Source organism: Alligator sinensis, unplaced genomic scaffold (assembly GCF_000455745.1).
Source record: "Alligator sinensis unplaced genomic scaffold, ASM45574v1 scaffold709_1, whole genome shotgun sequence".
Lineage (NCBI taxonomy): Eukaryota > Metazoa > Chordata > Crocodylia > Alligatoridae > Alligator > Alligator sinensis.
In genome coordinates this window covers 464,347-471,302 of record NW_005842208.1, presented here as the reverse complement: position 1 = coordinate 471,302, position 6,956 = coordinate 464,347, and positions in this window count along the sequence as shown.

Here is a 6,956-nt window from a genome sequence, read left to right as displayed (position 1 = left end):
TTCCTATTGGGACCTGGCAGTCAAGAATGGGTAGTCCTACGTACTGGATAGTGGCCTCACTGGCTCTCTGGCCTTGCTGGGGAAGCCTCCCTCTCTGTCCACTCTATCGGAGCAACAGACTTTGAAACCATAAGAGGTTCCTGGCAATGGAATTCTCATTTTCTGGACTAAGCTAGTGGGGAGTACAAACCAGGAATCCTGACTCATGGTCCCTCTGATCTAACCCCACTGGATCCCACTGAGCTCAGACAGAACCCAGGAGTCCTGGCTCCCAGCCCACAGCTCTAGCCCGCTAGGCTCCAATGAACTGGGGACAGATCCCAGAAGTGCTGATTCCTAAGTCTAACCAACCAGATCCCAATGCCGCCCCACCCCACCCAGAGCTGTGGCAAAATGCAGACCTCCTGGCTTCTGCCTCCTGCGGAGCTCCCAAGGGATAGCAGGGAAGCAGCAAAGACCTGAGTCAATCTTCGGAAGCCTTGAGTCTCAGGAGCAAGGGGTAAGAGGAGTGAGAGTGGCTGCCCAGGGGCCAGGATTCACTGCTAGCCACCCTAGAGAGAGGGAGAGACCCCAGTTACGCTAGCTGAGGCTTCACAACTCTGTGGTACTCCACAATGCCCCTGCTCCCTTCCCAGAACATCCTGCCTTCCCCCCTGGCTTCTCAGCCAGGCCAGGAGAGAGCATGGCCTTGTGTACACAGGGGAAACTGATGCAGTGGGGAGGAAGAGCAGAGACCACACAAAGTCACCGCCACTCTCAGGAACACAACCCTGGAATCCTGGCCCCTGCTCTCACCCACCAGACTCCATCCCCCCCAGTGCCCAGGTGCTCTCGTTCCCAGACACCACTTCCTCCAACCCACCAGACCCCACTCCTTTCCCAGCGCTGTGAGACCATCCATATGACCTGGCTTCCAGCTTCCCTGCTCTCATCTACCAGCCCCCATTCTCCCCCCCTGCTGGGGATGGAACCCAGGTGTCCTAAGGGTAGTCTGCACCTGCCATGTCCTAGCAAGTGGCATGTCTCGTTGGCTGACATGACTGGCTCCAGCCCCCTACCTGGTCACTAATGGCTCCATGGAGGAGCCATGGCTCCTGTTCCACTGGTCTTCACTCCTGTTTCTCATGTTGCTGTCCAGCTTCAAGGGTCAGGCTGTGCTGGGCCCCTGCGAAGGCCCCACAGCACTTAAGACCACAGCTGGCTCTGACAGGCCCACCGCCATTGAGGCCTTGGAGCTCCTGGGAGCTATCAGCTGGTCACTTGGCTCTTCTGAGCAGCTGGGGGAGCCTTGCTGGCTCTTCACCTTGCCCTGCTTTTTGGGTGCCTTCCTGCTGGCCCTGGACTTAGAGGCTTGCCTGGCGGTAGCACTCAAGGAGCTGTGCTTGTTTTTGCTTCTCCCCTTGTTGACACTGCTCTTGAGGCCCACTTCTGAGCACCCTACGGCCACAGAAACTCTGGATACCTCCAAGTGGCCAAATGCTGCAGAGACTTTTGATTTTGCTTGAGGGCTGAGAGTCCCAGAGACCCTGGACTTCTCAGAAGGGCTGTGGGCCACAGAGTGTGCGGACATCCTCCATGCTTCTCTAGCCACATCCCTGCTCTCCACATGTTGGGCAGCTGTGGCAGAAGGGGCATCTGCCTCCTTGGTGACATATGAGGAACGAAGCTGATTTTGACTTCTGCTCTCCGCCTCTTCAAGCTGGGTGCTGTTTGTATGACCTAGTACAGATGGCTCCACAGCCACAGACAATGTTTCTGGCTCTGAGCGCTCCACAGCCACGGAGGCTATGGGGACTCTGGATGGCTCAGACTCACTGATAGAACCATGCTGGCTGTCACTCTGCTCCCTGGGGCTCACCTCTGACACCACCTGGCCACCTGTTTCTGAGGGCTTGGTGTTTCCCAGATTAGAACCAGTTGCTATGGTTGTTGGAGCCAGCAGAGAGGGGCCTACACTCACAAACAATGGAGCTACTTCTGTAAGCTCCATTCCCTCGGAGTCTTTGGATTTCTTTGATGAGCCATGTGTTGCCAAGGGGTTGAATTTCTTTTGTGGGTGGGGTGCTGCAGAGGGACTGCATTTCTCAGGTGAGCTGGGTTCTGTGGAGGGGCTGGGTTTCTTTGGTGGTTCAGGTGCTATGGGAGTCCTGGATTCAGGACTCAGCCCCACATCAGGGACTAACGGTTTCCATGAGCCAGGTGTGGCCAGGGAGCCCTTACTCAAGGGCTTCACCACACCTGAGATGGTCACCCGTTTGGAGGCCTTAGAAGAGAGCTGAGTTTTGTCCTCCTCACTCTTCCTCTGTGGGAATGGGAGAGGTGATCATGGGACAGTGCTAGAGTGGAGGGCACCAAGAGCAACCATGACAAGGTACTGGGGAGCTGAGGGTGTCCCCTGCAGGAGTAGTGACAGGACAAACCCCCTCCCAGTGCATACAGCAGTACCCCTCCCTGAACAGGGCCCTCCCTGAGGAGAGAGAGGAGCCCATCCTCACGGCCTGCCCATGCCCAGACCTCTCCCTGAGAAGCGGACAAAGGCATGGTAGGGATTGGGGGAAGGGACAAAGGGCTTGGAATGTGGACCTCTGTGTCAAGCCAGGAACGGCACCAAGCTCCATCTTAGGTCCAGACACCTTCAGGCCTGCCAACATCCACACCCTCTCTCAGCTACCCACCTGCATCAGCCAGCAACCCTCTTGGCAAGAGCCCATCCATGCAACTACAGTGCCAGCACCACACACATCCAACCAGTCACAGAACCACGCATACCCAACCACAGCCCTAGCACCACACACACCTACTCAAACACAGCCCCAGGACCATACACATGCCCAACCACATCCCTTAGCCCTGCACACAGACACATACAACGCCAGTCCCCAGCACCACACATAACCCCACCAACCCCAGAACTATGCACATACACTTAACCACCCCCCACCTCAGCATCATACATGCACAGCCAACTGCACTCCCTGGAGTCCCTGCAGTACATGCACAGCCAGCTGCAGTCCTATCAACTACAGAACTGCACATAAACACCAAATCACAGCACTTTAATATGGCACACACCTACTCTACCAAACCCCCAGCACTATATACACACACACCTAATCACAGCCCCCAGAACCATACACACAACTACCACCCCAGCACTGCATGCACACCCCACAACTCCAGCACCATATACACCCCGCAACTACCAACCCCAGCACCACCATGCATGTCTCTCCATAATCCCCCACAACACTATATATTCCCATCACCCATGGCCCTTCCACCACCCACCTGCACCCCATACCTGACTCATCTTCCCAGTCATCAGCTTGTCCAGCGAGTTAGAGAGGATGCTGTAGAGAGTCACAAAGGTAACGCTGCTCCGGCTTTTGGCTGCTGGGAGAGCCAGAGTTATGGGACACCGCAGCCACCAGAGGGTGCAGTAGGAGCCCTGAGACAGGTGTGCTGGATGTGTGGGAGGAGCTCCTTGCTGCTCCATCCCCAGTAGGGGAGCTGCGGAGGCCATGGGGTAGGAGTGCTCCTGGGGTGGGATCCCATCAGGGTCATTGTGCGGACCGTGGGGCAGGAGCACTAGCTGAGGAGGGGTTCCTAGGTGCTTACAGCCCTGGCAGAGGCTTTCGGGTCCCTCATGAAGGCACATCTCTCCATGAATTGCAGGCTATTTTCTCACCTGAACTCAGCACTGCTTTCAATTTATTCTTTGTCTCAGGTGGCCTTTCCCTGGAAAGGGAGAGTCCTGTCAGCCCAGAGTGATTTAGCAGTCAGTGGGGTTCCCACATTGTCCCAGAGCCCCCAGGTGAGAACAGGGGAGAGGCTGCTGGCCCAGCAGCACCCAACCATGGGTGTTGGAAGAGGGGAGATTCACCCTTCTCCAAAACAATGTGGGCTGGCACTGGGATGCAGCCACCTCTGGTGAAGCTCTTGAAGGGCTGGTTATACAGGAATGTCCATCCCTAACCCCAAGCACATACTTGGACTGCTTCTGGCTGGAGTCACCAGAGCCAGTTGGGTGTTGGACTTGGCCATGTTCCTCATTGGCCTCCTGGGACCTGGCACCTGCCTTCCCTGCACTCTTCTGGCTGCCCAGGAGGAAAGAGCCAACAGCTGCTGATGCGGTGGCCACTGCTGAGTGCCCCACACCCATGGAGATCTCCAATCTTTCAGGAAATCCAGGCTCTGCACTCAGCTTCTGTGAAAGGCCCTGGGCTTGCTTCTCAAGCATGCTTGACAAGGCCTGGATCCTCCCAGCGCTCTGCCTGTGGGGGTGCATGACCATTGACTGAACCCAGCCACAATGCCCCTAGGCAGCGGTGTCTGTCATCAATCATCCTTGTCCCTGAGCTGCAGGGGCATTACAGAGCCAGACGCATCAAGGCTTTCTAATTTTCACCAGGACAAGAGCTGAACTCAGGCATCCTGGCACCCAGCTTTACCCCACACTCTACCCCATCAGACCCCACTCCCCTACCTCAGCTGGGCTAGAACTCAGGTATCCTGGCTCCTGGCCCCACTGCTGCAACCACAGGACCCCACCCTCCTCTCCAAGCCAGGCTCTGCACAGTGGGTACGCACGTGGTGCTGTGCTGCCCCCTGCTGGGGCTCTTTGGATCCTGTGTCTCCCTCTTCCTCACATGTGGGTGTTGGCTCTGACAGCCCCAGGGGACCTTTTCTTCAAGGAGTGCATGCAGCCACCCACTCTGAGGGATCAAAGAGTTAAACCAGAGGGTGACAGCCTGGTGCTGGGTACTTGCCAGGGCTGGGGTGGGGCTAGGGACTAGGTAGATGGATAGGTGGATGGATGGGGTTGGGGTAGAGGGATGGGGGAGCTTGGCCCTCTATTACCTGTCAGGGCCCACACCTCTGAGGCCCCTGCCCTGTAGCCCAACTACCCATATTGCCCTAATCCCACTCTGCTCTACTATCTGTCCCTATGAAACCCCTGCCCATGACCTTGCCCTGAACCCCAACCCAGTCCCTGCCCCACAGTCTGTCCCAAGGCCTGCATCCCACCCCACGCTGCCCCACATCGCAACTTACCCCACACCCAAACCTGTTCCCATAGCATCCCACACTGCCTACAGACCTAACTGCACACCCCACCCCCTGCACCACCCTGTGCCCAGAGCACCATGGACATGGTGTTGTAGTGGGAGCGGTGCCAGCTGTAGGGACTTCCTGGGCCACCCATGGATGTCTGACTGAAGCTCTCCAGTGAGGCCTGCAGAAGGTGCATGAGGCGCAGCCAACGGGCAAAGAGCAGGTGGGCCTCGCCTTGTGGGGTACAGAGCTGCAGGTAGTAGGCGCGCCCATTCACTAGCTGCAGCTTGAGCTGCTGCTCTTCCATGTCATGGATGTAGAGGCTCGCCAGCTCCAGCGGGATCAACCTGCGGGGTGAAGGCTGTCAGCCAGGACACCTGGGTCCTACCCTGCCCTGAAAGGGAGGGGGGGGACACGGACCAGGGAACAGAGGAATCATGCACTCAGCAGCCACCTCTGGGATGGGGCACATTGAAGGCTGGTTATGCAGGGGCCATTTATTGAGAATGCACACACCAAGCCTCCAGCCTGCTCCCCACAGCACTGTGCCCCCCACCTCCCCCCAACCTCCTGCCACCTCCATGCCCTGTCACCCTCCAGTCCTCACCTGGTGAGCTCTAGGTCACAAGCTGCATGGGGTGCACAGAGGGCCTGCTCCTTGCCCTGGGCATGATCCTTAGAGCATGCAAGGATCATGATGTCTGGCAGCAGCAAGGCGGGACTGGTGGCAGTGATGCCCACAGTGACCAGGTTGTCATGGCTGTGCAGGTACACTGGCTCTCCATGCCTGGTCACCTGGGCATGGGCAGAGGTTAGCGTGGGCCTGGCACCTTGCACCACCCTCACTCCTACCCCCACCCTGGTGTACCACCCGGGCCCAGGGAACAGGGTGCAGTGTGGGGAGAAGCCTGCAGGGGGTGTCAGAGAGCACATCAACTGCTAGGGGTGGGTCAAACAGGGACACATGCAGGGGGACCACGCAGCTGACACATGGCTGACCTGTAGGAAGGTGCTCTCAAAGATGGGGGCAGGGCACAGGGGCTCATACTCGCCATGGCCCAGCAGCCTCTGCAGCTCACTGATCCCAGGGATCTGGCCCTCAAAGACGAAGTCACTGAGGCACTGAGGGAAGGAGCGCAACCTCCACTGTGGGAGCCCTGAAGGAGGCCTCCTCTCTCAGGCATAGCTCCCAGTGCCCACTCCCAGCGTTAACCCACTGGAGCCCATTCCCTTCCCAAAATCAGAAGGGATCCCAGGCTTCTAGCCCCTCCCCTCACACCCAGCTCCTCTCCCCAAGCTGAGATAGGTATCTGCATCCTGGCCCCAAGCTCCACTCCAGTCCCTTGCATCAGCTGCCCATACACACCAGGCGGGTACATCAAAATCTGGCTGGGCCCATCAGGGCTGGCAGGAGTTACTCTGGTGCTGGGGGCCTGGGCAGTGGGGTGCCTGCAGGGCCATGGCCCCCATGCAAGGATCCCACAATGCTGTCTGCCCCATGGCTGTCTGGCTGGTGTCCTACCCTGGCACATGACCCCATGGAACCCCCACATCTGCCCATTGTGAACTCAGCCCAGAATGCCCTCCCCCCCAGCAAGAAGCCCCCTCCCAGTGCGCAGGACCCTACCTCCCCCCACCCCCACATCAGGCCAGTCCCTCCAAAGCAGGAAGGCTCTCCACACTTTTGCCACTCTGGTGCCCAGCTGTGCAGGATGTTTACCCCTTTCTCCCCCACCCTCCGGCTTTCTAGGGTCCAGGCATGGTGACTTCAGTGATGATGGAGTGTCTGCCTGGGACTTGTTCTCTGGCTGGGGCCTCTGGTAGCACTGGTGAAGCAGGAGGCCCTTTCTATCCCACTGAAGATTACTCCTTTGGGATAGCTAGTGTCTTGTTCTTGGGGG